Source organism: Rhipicephalus microplus, chromosome 2, assembly GCF_043290135.1.
Source record: "Rhipicephalus microplus isolate Deutch F79 chromosome 2, USDA_Rmic, whole genome shotgun sequence".
NCBI classification, from domain to species: domain Eukaryota; kingdom Metazoa; phylum Arthropoda; class Arachnida; order Ixodida; family Ixodidae; genus Rhipicephalus; species Rhipicephalus microplus.
This window is the reverse complement of record NC_134701.1, coordinates 217,208,027-217,231,710: the sequence shown is the minus strand read 5'-3', so window position 1 is coordinate 217,231,710 and position 23,684 is coordinate 217,208,027. Positions and strand designations below refer to the sequence as shown.

The 23,684-nt window shown below is 47.5% G+C and overlaps 1 long non-coding RNA gene across 1 annotated transcript in view; it reads left to right on the top strand.

Annotated features, from left to right (window-relative positions):
• LOC142774904 (uncharacterized) overlaps positions 1 to 23,684 on the top strand; it is a 34,049-nt gene that overhangs the window by 5,428 nt on the left and 4,937 nt on the right. The window lies entirely within an intron of this gene.

Here is a 23,684-nt window from a genome sequence, read left to right as displayed (position 1 = left end):
CTCGTTTCGCTATTCACATCCTGCGACAACTGGTTGTTCTTTCGGTGTTTTAAAACGCTTTATAAGTCGTATTAACGCGATTGCTTTTCTGACATCAAGCCTGTCTAGAAGGGCAGTTTGCCAACAAGCCCGAAGCACCGGCATAGCTTAGTCAACAAAAAAAAAACGTCATTGCTCAGTGGTACAACATTGGGCTGACAGCAAGCGGACCGGGGTTCAAGCCCCACTGTGTCATTGGTAGTGTAAGCTTTTTTTTTCTTATTTCGTGTGACAGTGGTTACGGAAGTCGGTGGCGGCAGTGGCGGTAGCAGCGGACAACTACGGCGCTGCGCCAGACCCTTGTTGTGATCCCATAACAACTTTCGCAGTAAAACCTTTCGAGGCAAACACAGATCAAAGTTGGTCGTGGGATCGATTCCGGACTGCGGCAGCTGTATTTCCGATGAAGGCGGAAATGTTGTAGACCCGTGTGTTCAGATATTGGTGCACGTTAAAGAACCCCAGGTGGTCGAAATTTCCGCAGCCATCCACTACGGCGTCTCTCATAATCGTAAGGTGGTTTTGGGACGTTAAACTGCACATATAAATCTATGAATCAATCAATCAGCAGATCAAAGTTCGTCATTCGCGCGTGTTGTAGAAGAGTGGGCGTACAGCTTCGCAGGTCTTGTTGCTGGAAAAGATGTGCAAGTTTAACGGCAATTTCACAAGACCAATCAGAGACTGGGGAGTGATATCGAGTGCAGAAAAGACAAGCGAATAGCTCAAAACTAGTCACACTGTTCAGAGTCTCAGGTGGAAGCGCATTAGTTTTCTTCTTGTATTTTGTTTGTGCAGCATCAGATAGTACAATGTTTTCAATTTCTTGCAGTTTGCAAGTTTACAGCCGAACACCTCTCTGATTTGACAATAAAATAAGAATCATAAAATGTTCTCACTATTATTGGTCTTATACGCCTCAATGCACTGATAATAGTGCAACAGCTAAGCGAAGAAAGTGTAGAATAATGATTGTGGTGCTATTATTGAGCCGAGATTCTTGCTTTTACGCAGCGCATTTATTGCGGAGCTTTCACAAGAAAACGTTCCTATCATAACGATTTCATATGATGTAATTGTAAGTATTTTGTTAGACGCCACGCCGGGATGATGCAACCGTTCAATGGGCCGAACAGCAGCGAGACAGCAGCTAGCAGTTTCAGCAGCAGCTGCAGCAGCACGAGCCTCTGCCACAACAAACGTCTTCGTCGTCTCTAGCAAGCCCGTATTTTTGTCACTACATTGACTCCCCTGTGCGAAAGGAGCCATCCTGGCGACCAATGGCACAGACACGACTGGTGGGTCGTAGTGAAGTTTTAGACGGTCAACGTGCACAGTTTCACGCCCGCGGCGCCGTTGATCTGTAGGTGGCTGAACAGGTTCAACCATGTAGTTGATTGGTGATGTCTGGCGCAAGATCCTGTACGGACTGTTGTATACTTGGGTGTGAACTTTGAGCGAAGGCCTGGGGCAGACGATAGCACGTGGAGCCACATGATTGTTCCAGGCGCGTATGACGAGGGAGATGAGCGTTGGTCATGGGAGTCCTTCTGGCGAGCCTGATCGTGCGTAGTAAGCGCACGTGCGAGCTGCCGACATTCTACGGCATATGTGGCGGCTTCGGCCAAAGTCGTCGATTCTGAAGGGTCTGGGCGGTACACAAGGATAGTGTCCAAAAACGATGTAGGTTCCCGACCATAAAAAGAAAGAACAGGGAGAATCCAGTTGTAGATTGAACTGCGCTGTTGTAAGCGTACGTAACGAATGGCAGTACGGGGTCCTAGTTCGTATGGTCATCAAAAACATACATGGAGGACATGTCACCCAGCGTACGATTAAATCGCTCGGTCATCCCGTTGGTTTGGGGATGATATGCGGTGGTTGTTCGATGCACGGTGTTGCATTCACGTAGGAGGGCTTCTACAGCTTCCGACAAGAAGGAACGCCCACGGTCACTAACAAGCTCACTGGGCGCACCATGCCGGAGGACGAGGTTGTGCAGAATGAACAAGCCGACTTCACGCGCAGTGGCCTCGGGAAGTGCCGAAGTTTCGGCGTAACGCGTAAGGTAGTCCACGGCTACGATGACCCAGCGGTTTCCATTTTGTGTGTATGGTAGGGGACCGTACAAGTCGATTCCGATGCTGCCGAAAGGCCGAGAAGGACAAGGCGGTGGCTGGAGCGGTCCTTTTGTTTGTGCGAGGGGAGCTCTTCCGGCATTGGCACGAGGCACATGAACGGACGTACTGCCTAACAAAGCGGTACATTCCGCACCAGTAATATCGAATTCGTAGGCGAGCATACGTCTTCACTACACCTGCGTGGGCGCATTGCGGATCAGCGTGGAAGGAGGCACAGACGTCAGAACGTAAGTGGCGAGGTATCACCAGCAACCATTTGCGGCCATCAGATAGGTAGTTTCGCCGGTACAGACGACCGTCAAGGATGGTAAAATGGCGAGCAGTTCGTCGAAGTAAACGGTTTTCGGTACTTGGAGACGTCTGAGACAGGTACTCTAAGAGAGACGCTATCCATGGATCCTGGTGTTGCTCAGAGGACATGTCGACATGTTCAAGTGAAGAACATTCGTAGCGGGAATTAGACGCTGTAACCTAATCGTGGGGAAGTGGCGAGCGAGAAGGAGCGTCGGCGTCCGAATGCTTGCGGCCTGACCGATAAATTACACGAATGTCATAATCATGGAGACGTAGTGCCCAGAAAGCTAGGCGACCAGATGGGTCTTTTAATGAAGACAACCAACACAATGCGTGGTGATCAGTCACGACGTCAAATGGGTGGCCATATACGTAAGGTCGGAATTTCGTGATTGCCCAAACAATGGTAAGGCACTCTTTCTCGGTGACTGAATAGTTCTTTTCCGCTTTAGTAAGGGTGCGACTAGCGTAAGATACAACATACTCATCAACATACTCCGTTCCCGGACTCTACCTCAACCGCCCGCTCACTGTCATGAGCGGGGGGTTGAGGTAGAGTCCGGGAACGGAGTTCCAGTTTGAGACAAGCAGCACTCTCCACCAAATGTAAGAATACTGTTAGACGCCACGCCGGGGTGATGCAACCATTTAATGGGCCGAACAGCAGCGAGACAGCAGCAAGCGGTTTCAGCAGCAGCTGCAGCAGCACGAGCCTCTGCCACAACAAACGTCTTCGTCGTCTCTAGCAAGCCCGTATTTTTGTCACTACATAATTTACATGTTAACGCAAGCGCCTGGTGTCAAGATGTATTTTCGCTTGCGTACCAAGGTCTCATCTCTTGCAGCTATCACGTTTCCTTAAAACTTGAAAGTCTACGTGTCATTAGTATTTCCTTGCGTCAGAGCCGGTTTTATTACATTGAAGCTGTAAGACGACAATAGGTTTGTTGATTCGCCTACCTATCTTCGAGCACGTACTGTAAAAAAAGATATCAAAAGGCGCACTACTGACATTATATATCAGGCATTTCTGTTCGAGGCCTGCAAGAAAAATTGCAGCATATCCACGGAGTAAAAAATGAAGAGTAAGGCGAAGCGTCTATTTCGCTGGCTGGCTGGCTGGCTATGCTGGCTACGCCAGAGGAATGAACTGCCCTAGACCCTAAGGAGCTTCGCCCCTAATAGGGCAATAGCAGGCATCTTACGCAATATGGGTTTCCTTTACAGCACGAATACACCCAATCTGGGTGCGAACATTTTCTACAAAAACACTCACTCTCCTTCAATTCTTGCGTTTTACAGCAAAAGCTGCAATTAGATCCTTTTCCGGGTCACGCGCAGTTGTTGTTGTCCAACGCCGTCGCCGGTGTCCGTAATCACATCCCGAAAAAATAAAAAAAATTGCACCAATGACACAGTGGGGCTTGAACCCTGGTCCACTGAGTGCCAGCCCAATACCACTGAGTTACGCCGGTGCTTGTAACTTGTTGCCATATTTGCCTTAGGCAGACATGACGTAGCACCGATGGCACAGTGGGGCTTCAACTCGGGTCCGCTGGGTGCCAGCCCCGAATTCTACCACTGAACTGCACCGGTGCTTGTGACTTGTCAAACTTGCCTTAGGCAGGCTTGATGTCGGGAAAGCAATCACATTAATACGACTTGTAAAGCGTTTTACAACAGCGAAAGAACAACCAGTCGTCGCACGATGCGAATAGCGTAACAAGTGGGCCCGTGCAGTGCTCCTAACCATCACAAAGATTTGCTGTTGTTCACCTATTAACTGTGGTGCACACCCACTTCAGCCATGATCCTTCATTATCGTCAGCCACTGCAGGGACAATCGGTACGAAATTCCCAGCAGGTGTTAAGCGGAGACCACGCTTGTTAGAAGAATCACAAAAAATAGCATAGAGAATGCAGGCCTGCTACCCAGAAGTTCATTATTAACGCCCTAGTGGGTACCAAGCAAGTGTGCTTGCAGTAGTAACCCAACGCGTGTTTTGAGAAGGTTATGAAAGGCCACTTTTCTAGGTTTCGCTGGGACCGTGCTGCACCTATGCTGCACAGGCCTGGCGTTTTTTCACCCACAAAGTGTTGACGTGAGTGTATTGATATTCTATCCCCATGTTGTTTATTATTTGGAGTTTTTTTTAGATTTAACAACGTACAGAAATAAACCTGCACAAGTTTTCATTGATTGGTTCATTGGCTGCTGAAAAACTCATTTCCGGACTTCGCGAAAAACGTACCGAACGTATTTGTTTTCTAGCCAACAGCATGCACAGAATGCGCCATCCCACGCCATTGTACTGTTGGCATGTTTGCTATATTGGCCACATATAGGATGGCCGCATGGAAGAGATTCACGAGGCTTGAAGGAATCGCCGCATCTGTTGTCGGTGGCGCTAACCCACGCACGCAGCTAGCTTCGTTGCAATGCACCTTTCCTTAGCTTTCCCGATCTGCCCGTGTTCTAATCCCCGAACCATGGTTTTCTTTTTTTTTTGCAAGCCAAAATAGAAGGACGAAACTTCCCATCGTACGTCTCGAGGATTTCAGATCATGTTTACAGAAAGGAACATATTTGATTGATATGTGGGGTTGAACGTCCTAGAACCACCATATTATTATGAGAAACGCCGTGGTGGAGGGCTCCGGATATTTCGACCATCTGGGGTCGTGAATATACTTAGAACACAAGTTACGCGTCAAGCTGGTTCAAGAACAAAAAATAATAAATACACTTCTAACATTTTAGGAGTGTCGTGTATTGACTCGCCAAGTAAATAGGAACTATTTTTAAAGCAGCAAATAATCTTTGGCAAAAGCGTCTCTAAAAAAAAAAACTTGATAGGTGTGGATATGTTTACCGTCAGCATTCCGAGCCCGTATGGCAAGCTGGAATTTATTATATCAAATTTTCAGAATATTAGTACTAGACATACAAGATAATGGTGCGAATATATGGATACTATGCGTATCAGGTCTGAAAGTTTATTATTCCTTGGAAAATGACATGTGAAAAACGCGCATCTCAGTTGACAAAATCAATTATTTTGGGTAGGCGGCAAATATGCTTTCATTATCTCTTTTCTATAACAATCAGCACTGAATAAACATTGTTTCCATTTAATAATACACAGAAAACACATTACCTACCAGCTATATTCCCCTCGAGCGCCCCATGACAATGCTTAAGAAAGGGATGCTCTGTTGGGACACCGCGCGAATGAATCGTCTTCTCCTTCTCAGGGGTGATAAAAACGACTCATGTTTGGCAAAGTCACGTTTGGTAACCCATTGCTTGTCCATTTTGTTTTAGACAAGTTCTAACGTTTAGTTTGGAAACGTGTAAAGAAGACCTCTTCAGACGCCACGTCCCGGATGTGGCTACTCCTCGTGGCATATCGACGGTTTGTTGCCACAAAAAACCTATGAATATGTTAGAAATATTACCTTGTACATGGCTCAGGAAAGTCCCTTACAGTATCACCACAAATCGTTGTAATTGCGGTGTCAGCTGTTTCGATGGCATGCCATATGTAAATACTGCGCTAATCTGCCGTTTCTATCCGTCCCTTCTGAAGCCAACATAACCAACGGGTGCTGTGTTACCAATGAAGGTCAATGAACCACACATACGGCATTTATTCGAATTTTTACAAATTATTTATTTATTTATTTATTTATTATACCCTCAAGGCCATGGGCATTGAAGAGGGGAGTGGGAGTAACAAGATGTACAAAACATAGAAAAAACAGAGCATGTGTTTAAATAGAAAAAACATAGATTATCCTGATTATACAATATTAGCTAATGCTTGATGAAACAGGTGATTAACGCGTATGGAAACAACATCGGCGGGAAGGTGGTTCCACTCTCGGGATGTTTTTGGAATGAAAGACTCAGCAAAATATTTAGTGTTAGATGAAACAACTCCAACTTTATGATTATGGTCAATTCGACATGATATGTACTGAGGTTGTGAAAGCAGTTCAGCATGGAGAGAAGCATGGTAATAAATCTTATGAAATAAAGTTAGGCGAAAAATGCGACGTCGTGATGCTAAGGATGGGAGGTCAATACTACTTTTCATTGCCGTTACACTTGCCGTTCTGTTGTAATTTGATAGTATGAAACGGGCTGAATTATTCTGAACAAGTTCAAGTGCGGTGAGTAAGTTGTCGTGGCAAGGATCCCATACTGGTGTTGCATACTCTAGTTTTGATCTGATTAGTGTTTTGTATAGAAGAAGTTTTAAAGAAGACGGGGCTGAAAAAAAGTTTCGACGTAAATAACCTAGCATGCGGTTTGCCTTGTTAATAATGTATTCGATGTGTTTCGTCCAAGTTAAGTTGTTGGTAATATGAACACCTAAGTACTTGTAAGAGGAAACGATTTCAAGTGGTGTATTGTTCAGGTAATATATAGGCATACAACTAGTAGTTCTCGATACACGCATTACTTTACATTTGTTGACATTAAGTTCCATTAACCATTCTTTGCACCAGTTGCTTACACTATTTAGATCTGACTGGAGAGAGTAGGAGTCGTTGTCAGCAGTTATTTCGCGAAAAATTACGCAGTCGTCGGCAAATAAATGAACATTAGAGGATATAAGAGAAGGCAGATCGTTAATGTAAATAAGAAACAAAAGAGGTCCAAGAACAGATCCCTGGGGGACACCAGAGGAAACCTGGCTGAATGAAGAGTTATGATTATTAGCTGAAACAAATTGCGAGCGATTTTCAAGGAAACATACAATCCACTTCATTATGGTGTCATCGAGTTGGAGTTTGCTTAGTTTGTGTAGTAGCAGCTTGTGGCATACCTTGTCAAAGGCTTTGGAAAAGTCTAAATAAACACAGTCAACTTTTGATGATTGGTCTAAAATGATATGCAGCTTGTGAGTAAAGGATATTAACTGTGTTTCGCATGAGAGCGATTTGCGAAAACCGTGCTGTGCAGATGTAAAAAACGAATTTGATTCAAGGAAATTGACTAGATGTGAGAATATGATATGTTCCAGTAATTTACAGCAGGTACTGGTTAAAGATATAGGGCGGTAGTTTGCGGGGGATGTTTTTTGGCCAGTTTTGAAGAGTGGAACCACCTTACCTATTTTCCATTGTATGGGTAGCGTAGATGTGTCAAGTGACTGCTGGAATATTTTTGTTAAAATAATAGAACTAAATGAACTTGTATTCTTCAAAAACTTCGAGTCTATTAAATCGTAACCTGGAGAAGGATGGTATTTAAGTCCAGCAATCAACTTAGCCACACCTGGCGCTTCGATACAGATGGAGGACATTACAGGAAAATTATATGTCTGCACGCTAGGAGCATTAACTGTGGAAGGAACAGAAAAGTTTTTCGTGAATGTATCATTGAGCACAGCCGCACAATCACTCAAGGAAATGGAATTGCCCGATGCGTCTTCTAAGTAAATACTGTTATCATGTGGCGGATTTATGACTTTCCAAAACTTTCTAACGTTATTATTAAGCATGGATGGCAGGGTTTGGGATAAAAATGAAGATTTAGCAGCTTTTAATGCAGATATGTAAGCGTTCGATGCTAATCTGTAAGCTTCCCATCGGGAATCAGTTGGCGATTTCCTGGCAGAACGATAAAGGCGCTTCTTACGGTTAGACAGCCTTTTCAAGTGGGCGTTGTACCACGGGGCGCGATGATTACATGTGATAGTGCGTTTTGGTATGAATTTTTCTGTTAGATCGTAAACTTTACGCGCAAATATGTCCCAGTTAGTTTGAACAGAATGATCATCGAAGTTTGCCAAAAAAGTATCAAGAAAGATGGATAGCTCGTGATTAATAGCCTGAAAGTTCGCCTTTTTGTAGTCACGAATTACTTTTTTGTTGTTTGAAACTTTTGGGAATGATGCATTAAAAGAAAAACTGAGAAGAGAATGATCGCTGATTCCGGGCAAGTACGTTATGTCGGAAGAAAAATCGGGCCGCGTAGTTAGGATTAAGTCAAGAGTGTTAGCTGCGTGAGATGATATTCTAGTTGAATGATCTACTAATTGCGTTAAAGAAAAGATAGAGCAAAAGTTAAAAAACTCAGAAGCTTGTGTCGAAAAAGGAGAAATGGAAACTGGTTGTGTAGTCCAATTTATGTTCGGAAAGTTAAAGTCACCGAGTAAAAATAAGGGATAACTGGGGAAACGTGTTACGATGTGGTTCATAACGTCGTGGAGTTCGTTAACAAATGTTGAGGACGACGAAGGGGAACGATAGCATGCGCCTAAGACGATTTTTTGATGGCCAATAGTGAGCAAAGCCCAGATAGTTTCAAGAGTGGTGGTAATGTGTATGCAAGAAGAAGATATGTTTTTGGATATCGCTAACAGAACACCGCCACCCCGATGCGCAGTTCGATCACAACGATAAATTGCAAAATGACTCGCTTGATTAGGCTGTGTTAATTCCGTCATTGAGTTACAATCTAGTTGTCTAAAAAGTACAATGATGAACACAGTTCTTTTCGTTCAGTTTTGCATATTTTTTATTCTTTGTGGAGCCCCCCCCCCCCCTTCCTCGTGTTACAATTGTGGTCGCGTTACAATTGAGTAAACGTGATTTAATCGTTTGTGAATGGTAACTTACCTATTTTAGTACAGTCACTGAAATGTACTACACACAACGTACCTATACTAAAGCTGAAATTTGAGCGTCTTGGTTTCGACTCGAAAGTGTATTACAAAGGAACATAACAAAGACACAGAAACTCACACGATGTGGTGACTAGAGTTTTGCTGAAAATTTTACTTTTTCCACATGCCAGAGCGAGTGATAACATGAGAAAAGGAATATCACTGCTAATCCACGAAGTCAATGCTGATGATGGAGTGAAGCTAGGGGTCCTAAAGTACAAGATGTTGACGTTGAGGTCTGCAACTAGTGTAAAAGACGGACAAAGGAACGAAAGAACGGACGAACGGATGAATGGGCAGATGCACGGACGCATGGCGTCTACGCTGTTGTGGAGAACTGAAAATTTGGACGACACAGGTTCGTTTATTGAGTCCCTAAATCAAAGTACGCTGGTCACTGGCGTTCGGCCTCCCCCGAATAGACCAAGAAGACATGAAAAACCATACAGATAATGAGAGGCAGAAAAGAGCCCGCAGGGCCACACTGACAGACCCACTTAGCACAACCATGTGACAGCAGCGACGCCACCCCCCTTCCCTGCTTTCTTACTTCACGCCCATTTTACCTCGTCCCGCTTCAAAGCACGATGTTGTGCAACGGTTTTGTGGCACGAAACTTTTTTTTTCTTTGTGATACCTTCATGCTTACCCTGTCTCTGCCTTGTAGAACGCTTAGTTGTTACTTTTTGGTGTTATCGTGTCCGCTGCCTCTTTGTTTTTATTTACCTGGTGGTGCCTTACCACCCTGACTTTCTGGAGCACAAGCGTGTCGGTGATTAACCCACTTAGTGTCACTCGCTTTCGTGCAATTCGCTCTCTTTTTCACTGAGGAGGTTGTGTTTATTTCTGGGACGTGTCGGTGTGTCATTTTTTTTTGCGTTTCACTCTGTTCCTTCTTTGCAACCTCTATATATTCCAGGACGATGAACATATTGCTTATCATATTATAATGGAGTTCATAAGATTTGCGAAGAATATGAGCAAATATCGATGTAATATACCAAAGAAATAAAATATTCCTTAAAAAGCTTCGATAAACTAGCCAAGCAAACAGAGAACTCCACGTTAAATGAAATAATTAAGCAGTAGTGATTGTTAAAACTAAGTCATAAAAAGAAAGATATATGATCACGTATTTCATTGAAATCAATAAATTCTTAATCAATTAGCTAAATAAAGATCAGGGGTACTACGCAGATGGTTCGAGCTTCTCAGGCAGATAAGTATGTGGCCAGCTTGCTCTACGGCAGCCATGGCACCAAGAGCAGCGCCTGATAAAAACCGGTGAAAGAATATGCGAGGCGTCAGAAACACATGTCGTGCAAGTCAATGTTGTGTAAAAGACGACGAGCTACGCTATCATCCTCGATTGGACATCAGGTGCAAAAGGAGGTCTGCGTAGTTCCACGAGCCATGACTTGGAACTCCTAGGCATACTGTCGAACAATTATTGTTCACTTAGAGCCCGTGTGGCTTTTGAGTATTCTTCATCGTCAGGCGCCACATTGGGGGCGCGGAGGAAGTTGAGTATTACGTAGACGATGACTGGCACTATTATCGTCAGGATCAGCGAGCTGTAAGGGAATAGACAAGACGTCGATGGTGGGCTTCGCCTTGGTGATGGCGGCTCGTACATTTTCTCAACAGGGCATTTACGGTGGTTATCGAAGAAACGCCGCGTGCATGCGTACACGTCAGCGCCGACACTCAGTCAACACTTCAGCAATGCAGGACCGTCAGCTTGGTTGTAGCGCTGTCATAGAGAAAGAAGAAGACAAGAGCGGACACTCCGCGAAACCTGGCCTCAGGAAGTGCGTCACGACTACGTAACGAACTAGTGCTCTCACCAAACGTCAGAGGGCGCAAGCGCAAAAAAAAAAAACAGTTATAATCAATGCACCAGAATTGTTTTTACAAAATAATAATTATACGCCCAAATTTGGTATGTTTTTTATACATAAAAACAATTTATACAACACACCTTACGCGATTATTTTTCTTCAGCCGTACTGTCATAAACACCATCTACCTAGCGACAAGCCCATGCATGACTGACAGCGAGAAGCTTTCGTCGCTTTCGTCAACGTCGGCTGCGTCGGCGTTTTCATGCGTGAGATAACAGGTGAGGCACGTTTTCAAGCGAAGCTTGTTGAATGACATGTTGTTGGTCTTGTTGGGTCATTTTTTCAGAAAACGGTTACACTTGCGCGAATAAGACACCATGCAAGAAACATAGAAAGATGCACACACACACACGTTGCGCTTCGAGTGTGCGAGTTTGTTTCTTACGTGGCGTCTCATTCACGCAGTTGTAACCTTTTTCTGAAGCTTGTAAGGACTGGGAAGTTCGCTAAAAAGAAAGTTTGTGGCTCTATGCGGCGGCTAGACGGGAACATTGTGCAACGTATGCAGTATAGCAAAGGCGGCACGGCGTCATGCCGAGGCGACGCGTGCTGCGTCTGCCACGGACGCGAGCGTCTGTGCGCTGAGCGTAGCTGGGCAGCTAGGTCATAGGCTCGGTGCAAAATATTGAGAAGCATTCGCTGGGCCTCGCATGCTTCACGACGCGTTTCCCGAAGGCTCGGAACACGAATAATTCTTGGTGTGCCGGAGACAAATCTGGACTAGCCAAGTGGCCATCATATTCGTTTTTTCGCTAGCCTTGTGCCACTAGTGCAAGCTGCTCACAAATTTTTTTGACGTTTCCAATATAATTTTACCGCATAAATTTCAACTACAATTTTTCTTCCCAAGGTTCTGCTGATACTGCGTACGTACGAAGGTTGTTCTAAAGTTCCCAGGCCGCGATACCATTGCATTACAAGGGATAGCGGCCTGGAAACTTCTGAAGATCTTTGTACGTGGTCTTGACGTATATCTTTGCAAGTCAGAGTTTTATGGGTCAGAGATGTATCACCGGTTTTGTATTGTGCATCGATTAGCTAATCATTCAAAGGGGTTTGTTGGTACACTTATGACGTGCACATATCTTTTTCGTAATTTGACAGCGAAGCATCCACTTACTAACATTTTCAGACCGCGCTGACGCCATGCCGTCCGGCGGTCCAAGCTACGGCAGCTACTGCTGTGTATCGTGGTGCTTCAACAATGGCAGAACACACAAGAAGCCTGGGACGAGTTTCTTCCGCATACCACGGCGAGATGCATTTGTTGTCTACCTTTGTCATATTGTGCTTTTTATATTCTCAGACTCTACCTTGCCTTTGAATAAAACATTACGGATACTCTGTCTCTTTGACTGATATATACATTCATCACTCGTTCCAAAAGAAAAACACAAGCGCGATGAATAAAACCGTAGTGAATTATCATTACCTGCATCTCTTTTTATTATAACTTAATCGAAATAAAAATTACGTCACGACCGATTCGCACGAACCACTGAACAAAACAAAACAGGGAATCGCTAAATCAAAACGACCTACAAAAACTATCAATTTGGGCGATGAATAGTGGTCTGAAATCATGAACTTTCGTCATAGCCAAACGTCGGTTATGCAAAGTAATTCAAAATTTGCGCCAGTGAAACCGAAACAGGAAGCGCACGCCACTTGCTCTCATCAACCACTAGGTGTGCTAGGGTCGATTGGGCCGCTGGGGTCTACGGGAGTGTCCACTCTTAACCTTTATTTCTCTATGGCGCTGTCTTTTTGCCAATGCCACACGCGGCTCCTAGGGGGCGCTGCGAGCGCTCGATGGTGACGGACGCACTCCACATCGCCTCCGTAGATTTTATGCTATTTCTGCGGACATCCACCTTGGTACCCCTGAAACTTGGATTTATCGTCACCGCCAAGTTCTCCGCTTCGCCTAGACAACACCTTCGTCCAGGTGGGTCCAGTTTTGACAACTTGAGGGACGTCCTTCACTCCCGGCTACAACGCCGCCTCGCTAAGGGCTCTCAGCCCGGCGATGGCGGCCGCTAACGTGGTTACGGGCTATGATCCTACCTCAAGCCAAATGCTGTCTATGGAGATTTCATCCTCCGAAAACACCATGCCATCAGAAGATGAATACCTCGACGACATGGTGAGACTGTGGCAACTCAAGCAAGCGAAATCGAAGCCTGCGTCTCAACAACAACGAGACGCCACAGCTGGCCGCCATTCCCCAGCCTTGCAAGGAACGCCGGCGCTCCATCCCTCCGGTGGTGTGCCTACCTCTGCTCCGTCCTCGCAGCCAGTGAAGCAACGCAAGTGGCGTCCGCGTCAGACTCCTCGCCTCTCTCGCGACGACTACATCGTAGTAGTTAAACCTCGCGTTCCCTGCGAGCTACGCACATTTGTCCCGGCCGATCGCGCGGGCGACGCCATCCGCAGCTACCTCGGCGACCGGACTACCACGCAAATTCAAGTGTGGCCAATCTGGGAACAGAACATCTTGGTCTGTAGCACCACCATTTTGCCTATGGCACAGCGACTCCTCGGGGACTTCCAGCTGCAGGTGGGGGATCAGCAGCTGCCCGTTCGAGGCCACGCCAAGGCACCAGGGGATACATGCAGGGGCGTCATCAACGTAAACCCTGCTGAAAGCCCGGAAAAGATAAAGTCTGAACTGTATTGGCCTCGAGGTACTATCCTTGCGGTCCGCAAATTCGGAGATTCCGCGGCGGCGGTGGTGACTTTCGAGGGCACGAAGTTACCCCGCTTCCTCTTCTACCACTGCGTGGCGACGTACATCCGCGCCTACAAGAAAACGGTCCCGGTTTGCACCAAGTGCGGTACCATCGGCCATCGACCACCTCAGTGTCCTCACCCCGCTCCAACGCAGTGTGCCAAATGTGGAACCCCCGCACCTGCAGGTCTCAATGCCCACGACTGCCACCCCAAGTGCCTCCTCTGCCACGGCGCCCATGAGACTGGGACCAGTGGCTGCACGGCAAAATATCGAAAATATCGGAAACGCAAGCAGCCCTCAACATCTGCTCGAGGGACCACCTCATGTTCGTCACAGCCAGACAGCGGCACCAACCTGCATCAGTCGGCTCCACCACTCCACGCCAACACTCAGGCATTCTCACCGCTCGAAGCACCAGCGGTGGTACCTCAGGTGAGCAGTTGGGCAGGGAAAGCTGCTTCTAAGCCTCTCTCACCCCCTTCTGTCGATCCTCCTTCTCCCGAACTTGCGGCCCTTCGCCAGCAAGTTGCGGCACTTCAAAAGCAAAATTCTCTTTTAACGAAACAACTCGAACTCTTAAATAAGCGACTTCAACCCCAACAACAGTGCACTGCAAGGCCACCCGGTATTGCCTCCTCTGTCCAGGCGGCTACGCCAGCTACGTCCAAGCTTAGTCCTAGCGCTAAGCCCACTCCCATTAAACCGCCGGTTCAAGCAACCATTTGTACTCCAGCACTCGGAACCGGTGCCACATCTACTCCAGAAGCTCTTGAGGCTCCTGGGGCACCTCAGGTTATCTTGCCCGCTAACCAAACTCTCCCTAGCGAAGAGTGCACCCCGCGCGTAGAGGAACGCCTCACGTGCGTCGAAGCTTCGATTAATCACCTCCTCACCAGCTTCTCGGTCCAACGCATAGTAGTAGAGGTTACCCAGGCTATTCAAGCCTGGGCAATCACCCAGTTTCAACCAAAGGCATCGCGTTCCCGCTCCTGCTCGGTGAGCAGTGAGGGTACAGCTCCACGGCGTCGTTGAAGGTGGCTACCACCACCCCGCCGTCGGACAATCCGGCCTCCGTGCCCCTCCCTGCCTCTGAGGAATCCGAGCGGGACATGGAGGACCAAATATAAAACCTAAGACAGTCACGATGGCTACCAATCGTACGTCCCGTTCAAACATTGCGTCTAAATTCGAGATCATACAGTGGAACCCTGGAGGCTTCGGGAACAGGCGAAAGCGTTCACATCTTTCCCTTTTCCTCAGCTCACTTGGCTCTCAGCCGGCCGTCTTGGCGCTCCAAGAATCTGGCCCTGCTCCATCCCTTTCTGGATACTGCTCCTATGTAGGCGGCACCACCACATGCCTCCTCGTGCATAAAGCTTACACGGCGGTACAGATTGACCTCGATCTGGATCTTCCTTACGACTACTGCATGATATCAGTGCTGTCTCAGCGGAGGGGCCAACCATCAATACATATATTAAACGTGTACTGTCCCCCTCGCCTTGCAAGGGCTTCGTTTGCGCATCTCTTCCACCGGGCGCTGCGTATAGCGGCCCGACAACCACTGGTGATTGTCGGGGACTTTAATGCCCCCAGCCCTCACTGGGGTTACCACTACGAGAAGGCCCGGGGCAGAGAGCTCAAGGAGCTCATTTCCTCGCTGAGCCTGACGCTTCTTACCGATCCGGCACAACCCACACGTTCCGGCAACTCGGTCACGCGAGACACATGCCCCGACCTCTCCCTCACCCGTCACATCCGCGATGCTACATGGGAGAATTTAGGCGAAACCCTAGGCAGCGATCACTTTTTACTCCGCATTTCGTTCACAACGCGGCAGAAAATGCGCCAACACTGGGGCCAAGCCCGTCTCACCGATTGGACTCGGTTCAGAATGCAACCATTCCCCGCCGGCCTCTCCTCGACCGAATATGCAGCGTGGGCATCATACGCTCTTCATATGAAACAAGCGAACACTCGCACCCTTGCAACCTCTAATTTGACTCCTGCAATCGATCCACACCTCCTACATCTTTGGCACGCTCGCCGCGGGCTCATAAGGCGCTGGAAACGCAACAAACTTAATCGGAAACTTCGCGCTCGCATTGAGGCGCTCACTGCAGAGGCGGCCGCATACTCCGCACAACTTTCCGATGCTAACTGGGCAGACACCTGTTCGAAGGCTGCAAAGCAGATGAGCTCTAAGAGTGCGTGGCGACTCTTTAGAAGCCTTCTCGATCCCTCCACCACCAGGGGAGAAACGCAACGCCAGCTCCACCGTGTTCTGCATGCCTTTCAGGGCACTACGGATGAACTCGCGCGAGAACTTTGTGACCGCTACATCTGCCGCACAATTGATCCCGCAGGCCCAGCATATACGTATTCCGGCGCCCCGAACACCGACCTCGACGCCCCATACACACTTTCTGATTTACGATTTGCACTCACGAAAATGCGACGGGGCACGGCCCCTGGACGCGACGGAATCACAGTATCGCTCCTGGCAAATCTTCCAGACCAAGCACACCTCTCGCTACTCCACCTTATAAATTCGATATGGGACGGTTCTCCGCTTCCAACGGAATGGACCACATCGGTCGTGACATTCATTCCCAAATCGGCAAAGTCGATTAGTATTGAAGCACTGAGACCCATCTCACTTACGTCTTGCGCAGGCAAACTCATGGAAACCATGGTTCGCGAACGCCTTTCCACCTACTTGGAGGCCAGGAGGACCTTTGCCGACACGATGTTTGGCTTTCGCCCACATCTGTCGGCGCAGGACGTCCTGCTCCAGCTTCAACACGATATCATAGAGCCGACTACTGTGCGCATAACCATAAAGCCGTGCTCGCTCTCGATCTCCGCGGGGCGTTCGACAACGTCAAACACAGCACTATACTCACTAACCTGTCTACCACAAACTGCGGGCAGAAGACTTTCAACTACATTCACGCGTTTCTATCACATCGCACCGCCTTCATTCGCCTTAATTCTACCGAACACGGCCCTTACTTATTAGGCACGCGGGGTACACCTCAAGGGGCAGTCCTGTCTCCTCTGCTTTTTAACCTGGCGATGATGAACCTCCCCTCTCTTCTAAGCGAGGTCGAGGGAATACAACACGCACTATATGCGGACGATATCACAATCTGGACCAACACCGGCTCCTTAGCGCAAATCGAAGAACGCCTGCAAAAGGCTGCCCTTCTGGTGGACACCTGCGCAGGTTCATGCGGCCTGGAGTGCTCTCCAGCTAAATCGGCTCTTCTTTCAGTCTCTCCGCTACCGCCGCCTCAAATTTTTCTTCCGTCCGGGCCCGTCCCGTCAGTGCAAAATATTCGGGTTCTTGGACTTCACCTCACATCGTCCTTGGATCCAAAGGGCACAATAGCAGGCCTCAGACGCACCAGCGAACAGGTGAGCCGCATGATACGGCGAGTGTCTACCAAGCGCGGCGGCCTCCGCGGGTCTCAGTCCCTCCGATTGGCCCACGCGTTTGTGACCAGTCGCGTCCTCTACGCCTTGCCTTACCTTCGCCTGCGTCGTAGACACGAGCACCAGCTGGACGTCCTTCTTCGTTCAGTATACAAACGCGCTCTGGACCTACCTATTGCAACTTCCAACAGCCGATTCACGGCTCTGGGGGTACACAACACCTTTGCAGAGATGCGCGAAGCTCATCGCGTTAACCAAATCAATCGACTGTCGCAGACGCCTTCAGGGCGCCGTCTTCTACACAGACTTGGCCTTAACCCGATATCTGACCAAGACCCTCTGGAGCCGGTACCAGAGCTCTGGCATCAAAAGCTATGGGTGGAACCTCTACCCCGTAATATGAACCCCGACCTCCATCCTGGCCGTAGACTAGCACGCGCCGCGGCCCTTCATACGCGACACTCCGATCGTCCTGGTGTTTTCTACGTGGACGTCTCGGGTCCCTCCCCCTCGGGTCACTTCACGGCTGCCGTGATTACAGAGGGCAAACACGTAGATGGCCTCTCCTTTCGAGCAGACACAGTAACGCACGCTGAAGAGGTTGCCATAGCTTTGGCCGCCTCTCACCCTGCCTCACGCACCATCCTGACGGACTCGCGCTCGGCCTGTTCTCAGTACCTTCAGGGTTCCATTGCTCCGCTGGCGGCTAGCCTACTACAGGCAGCCTCTTGGCGCTTTAACCCTCATCCCATTCGTATAGTGTGGACCCCAGGCCACTCGGGCCTGCCCGGCAACGAGGCGGCAAATGCCGCTGCCCGCGCTTCTCCTGTCCGGGCCGTTGCCCCTCCATGTCCCGAGACGGAATCTGGCAATACCAACCTGACGCGCTTTCGCGAAATTTTGGCTTATTACCGGGCTTCGCGCCGCCTCTACCCGGACCCCGCACGCGGTTTGGAGAAAGCGGACGAACGACTGCTACGCCGCCTGCAGACGAACACCTTTATCAGTCCGGCGGTCGCCAGGCACTTTTTGCCGCAAATCAATGGCACCTGCTCGACCTGTCATGTGCTCGCCGACACATATCACGTCGTAGCATCGTGCCCAGTTAATCCCGTCCCTTTCTCATCCCCTTTTCCTATCCCAACTAGAGAGGCTTGGGAGGAGCACCTGCTCGGCTGCTCTACCTTGGCTGCACAACGCTCCTTGGTGGAGCGCGCAAGGGCAGCTTCCAGCTCCACTGGCGTCCCGGAATAGGGTCTTGCCACTCTAGCACGCCGATGGGCCACGTCGGCACTCTCTAGTAAACTTTTTCTGAAATAAATGTTTTTTACCACCACCACCACCACGCGGCTCCTACTGGCATGTTCATGGGCGTTTGTCCTCTTTCGGGGTAGCTCTCTTGTTCTACCTTCAGCATGAAGGTTTCCACTCTCTAAAGCAGCAAGGGTGCACACGCAGCACTCTCGTGCGGCTCGTGTACCTTCTATCAAATATTGCATATAAGTATAAGGACAGGTGATCACCAGGGGGGAGCTTACATCTCGGCGGCAACGCGGTTGTGATTAGATACGTCGTGAGCACAGCGAAATTGAATGCGAGACATCGTGGCCGCGTGGTGATATTACTTCTACTTCTGCGTGTGTGTGTGCATAGTCTACGCGATAAAGCTGATAGATTAATAGTGCCGCTCGACGTGAGTACTGAACCTCGGCAAGAGCAAACGTGGTGGTCGTACCCGGTCTTCGCCGTGGGCATCTGTCAATCAAACTGATTTACACGTGAACCCAGATGCAAACTCATTGATTCTGGGAAGGCCCGACTTCAGATCGTGACTGTGATGGTGCCGGTGGGGCTGTCAAGCGTTTGATGCGGTGAACGCAAGCGGCAGCTTCTTTGCATATAAAAAAAAAATTGGGTGAGCTCACTCTACTTGTGCAAGACTGGAGCCATAGAGGAGCTTGGGATAACCTAGCTTGCAGCTTTTTAAGTTGGTCGTCTACTAATATACATGGTCAGCTTTGAAGTGAAGACCACCTGAGCTCTGTCTCAATTTTATTGTACTAATTGGCTGAGGCTCAACGACCATTACACTGAACTGTCGTGCCTTCATTAATAAAGTGTCAACGAATAGACAATTATCTCGGGCGCAAAAAGCAAGGCCACGATCAGTATGGGGCTATTAAACGTAAACCAGATTAGCAGGATACCAATTGCCATCATATTAGAGAGGGGCTAATTAGCATTATTTTACATAACGCGCTCATAATTAACTTTGCGGTAATTAGCATAATTTAGTTAACTCACCAACCAGCATGCTTTAGCTAGCCCGGTTCTAGTTTTAAATGGCTTCATTAGCGCAGTGTTCTTAAAATGTGGACCTAATTACCTCCACCTTACCATGACTTGGCGTAGTTAGCTCTGTCATAGCATGTCCTGTCCTAATTTGCGAAGTATATCATCAAGCCAAAAAAATCACAGTATATTCACGGAGTGATTGATCATGTGTGGGGCGAAGTTTCGGAGGGTTTTATAGCTAAACCGTGAATCTTTCATGTCTGTCTGTCTGTCTGTCTGTCTGTCTGTCTGTCTGTCTGTCTGTCTTTCTGTCTGTCTGTTTGTCTGTTTGTCTGTTTGTCTGTCTGTCTTTCTGTCTGTCTGTCTGTCTGTCTGTCTTTCTGTCTGTCTGTCTTTCTGTCTGTCTGTCTGTCCTGTCTGTCTGTCTGTCTGTCTGTCTGTCTGTCTCTCTGTCTGTCTGTCTGTCTGTCTGTCTGTCTGTCTGTCTGTCACATGCCCAGGTGATAGCGGGCAATGATTTCAAAAACGACGCGCACCGGCCAAACAGCGTGCTAGAATGTACAGGCTGACCATGAATATTAACACGTGGCCTCAAACTTAGCTGTGCTCGCGATATTGTTAAACGCTCGGCTGGTGCTGATCTCAGAGGCCACCGTGCTGAGTATTCTATAACAGATTTAGTGCAGACTTAAAAAGCTTCAAAATAATATTAGACACCCCTTGCCTCTAAAAACTATGACCACGAAAAGTTTCTAACACTTTTATTTCGTGAGTGCACTTCTGCACTCAGTGAAACGACAAACAAATGAAAGGAAATGCCTATGGTTTGAAAATACCGCCCAACTTCGTCGACTGTCCTTGACGCGATGAATGGTTCCATCGTAACCATAGAAATACAGCGCACTGAGAGGTGGATTTAACTTTTTCGTACAGTTGGCTCGTTCATAAGCAAGCGTCGCGAGAGCTCGGGAAGATCCCGAGTTCGCGAACTCGGGCGAATTTCGGCCGATCCTCCATAAAGCCCAAGACTCAATCTTTGTCAAGGGGGTCTGTCAATCAAACTGATTGACGCGTGAACTCGGAAACAAACTCGTTGATTCTGAGAAGGCCTCAGTTAAACTCGTCACTATCATGGTGGCTGTGTGACTCAAGCGTTTGATGCGGTGGTGGACGCTAAGCAGTAGCTTATGTGCATATAAAATAACTTGGACATTCCCTACTTGTGTACGGCATGAGCCGTAAAGGAGCTTGTGATCACCTAGCTTCTTCCAGCTTTTCGATTTGGTCGTCACACATCTACCTGGTCTGCTTCTAAGTGAAGGCCGTGGCAGCGCTGTTCTAATCATGATTATAGTAATTACCTAGTGCCTAATGAACATAAACGGAACAGTCCTGAGTAAATTGGTAAGTATTTAATTGAAACAATAAGAATTACCTTGGCTGCAATTAACAAAGCCACCATTAGTGGAGAGCTATGTAACGTGATCCTTATTAGCATGATCGTATTAGTCAGCATAATAATAGGGTCTAATTATTATGTTTTTATTTAGCATGCTCAATAATAACGTCGCGGTAATTAGCGTGGTTTACCGTGTAAACTAACATGTTTTCGTCAGCACCACGATTGACATGATTACCACGATGTCATCAAGATGTGACGTAATAACCTCGGCTTAGTATGACTTGGCCTAATTACCTTGGTCAGAAAATGTGCTGGCCTAACCAGCAATTATACCCCCCAGACAAATAGCTGATTTGCTGGTCGCCCCGGCTTCGGTATTAGCGAACTATGAAGGCGACGAAGAAAGCTCGCACCAGCCGAGCACCGGGTCAGAATGTACAGGCTGACCATGATGATTAGCACGTGACTCTAGATTTTTTTGTGGTCGCTATGTGAAACGTTCGGCCTGAACTGATATCAGAGACCATCGTGGTGATTATTCTAAATTAGACTTAGTGTAGACATTAAAAGCTTGAAAATAGATGAAAAAGCTCCTGCCTTGAAAATATATCACCAGGAAAAATTTTTGACACTTGTGTTGCATGCATGCACCTTTGCAATAAGTAGAACGACAAACAAGAGAAAGATGCGTCTGGTTTGTAAACACCGTCCAACTTAGCCGACCGGCCTTTGCGTAATCATTGAAAAGCAACGCGTTATGGGTTGGATTTGACATTTCGCATGGTTGGCTCATTCATATAGCGGTATCGCCAGAGCTTGGAAGGGTGCCGAGTTTTGGCCAAGCGCTGGTGATCCTGCATAGCACCCCAGTTCAGTGATTTTGCCAACGTTGGTTGTGAGCTAAGGAACTCATAGAGCGCTATCTGTTATCGCACTTAATCACTGTGTACCTATGTACCTTTGTTACTAAGAAAGAAAGAAAGAAAGAAAGGAAGAAAGAAAGAAAGAAAGAAAGAAAGAAATAAAGAAAGAAGGAAAGAAAGAGAGAAAGAAAGAAAGAAAGGAAGGAAGAAAGAAAGAAAGAAGGAAAGAAAGAAAGAAAGAAAGAATGAAAGAGAGAAAAAAGAAAGAAAGAAAGAAAAAGAGAAAGAAAGAAAAAAAGAAAGAAAGAAAGAAAGAAAGAAAAAAGAAAGAAAGAAAGAAAGAAAGAAAGAAAGAAAGAAAGAAAGAAAGAAAGAAAGAAAGAAAGAAAGAAAGAAAGAAAGAAGCTACCCACCGCCCAGCAAGGACACCAACTTCCGTCACAGCCTGGGGAGCTGTGGAAAGAACTCTGCAGCCAGCTGCACGTCTAGTTAGTGTTAGGTTAACGGCAAAGTCTACAAATACTGTATAGTGATGTAAGAAAGATTAATGCGGATTTTCTTACCTGAGTCAACGTGATAGTGGTCGCCCTCTGGTTCACCGTATGTTGGCTACTTACCGATGATGAAACAGCACTTTTCTACACGTTTCTGATGAACGTTACTGGGTGAATATCTATCTACTCGTTTATGACAAATAAAGTCAATGTTATGTTGCCTGTTATAATGATTCAGCACAACTTGGCTTCCTATGCAATCCCCGGGCGCTCTCTTCTTTTAATTATGAAAGAAGCACGTGGAATAGGTTCCGTTCATGAAACAAGCCGCACTCGTACTTTTGAATAATGCACTTTCCTTGCCATCGAATATTCCAATCGCGGTGATACTGCCGAAAAATGGCAGTAGTACTGCGTTCCCTCCTCCATCAACAACGAAGATTCCGTCGACTACGAAGCCTTGCTTCGATGAAACCTGTACAGATGCCTAGGCAGATGGACGTTGTTTCTATGCTACAAATAAACTTGAATTTCGCGTACTGGCAATGTAGTCGGGGCCGCGGTAGGGAGGTACGTTTTCTCTACGATGCCTACTTCCGCAAACACCTGTAACGCGTTAACGTGCTGAATATAGCTCTACGTTGAAAGGAACGAACATGAACACCAAAGGAACCAATTAATGTCTTTAAAGCGGTGCCGGCTTGGAACTGCACTGCTCTGTAACAAAGCTTAATAAAAAAGGACATTCAAAGAGTCACACGGAACCAGAGCACCGGACCGCGTTCTTTCTTACTCAGCTAGGAGTGGGTAGAATCGAGAAGGAAGGGCTGTTCTCCCTTAAGGAAGTCCTTTGCTTGGAAAGAATGAGCTACACTAAAGCCACGATGGGCTCCAGTTTATTTCGGGCGAGAACCGCCAGCAGGTCACAAGACACGCAGACAAAACAATCTTTTTGTTTTTGTCCGATTAAGCATGCTACACCTGGCAGAAAAAAAGCACGAAGCGCTCTCGAACCACATTTTCAGCCGCCCCACTCCCTTCCTCCCATTTCGTTTTTTAATTGTTGTTCTGTCACTGGCCCAGCGTAGCGTGGCCGCGTCCTGGCTAAGGAGACTGAAATAGGAGAGGAGGGAGAGAAGGACAACGACAGTTTGGCGCCACATGCGTCAGAACCTGTCTGGGTCCCAGCTTTCGTTTGTACCGCATTTTACGCCCCCTAACCAGCAACAGTGAACGCAGCCGTTTTTGGGGGCTTGGTTAAGCCTATGGAAGGTCTGTGAGAGCAGCAGCGATAAGGCAAGCCCTGAGAAAGTCGCCGTCGACGCTATCTGCCTTACTGGCGTGTGTTACCTTACTTCAGTAAGATACGTGAACTTCGCAGACGGGACGCGTTTACACAA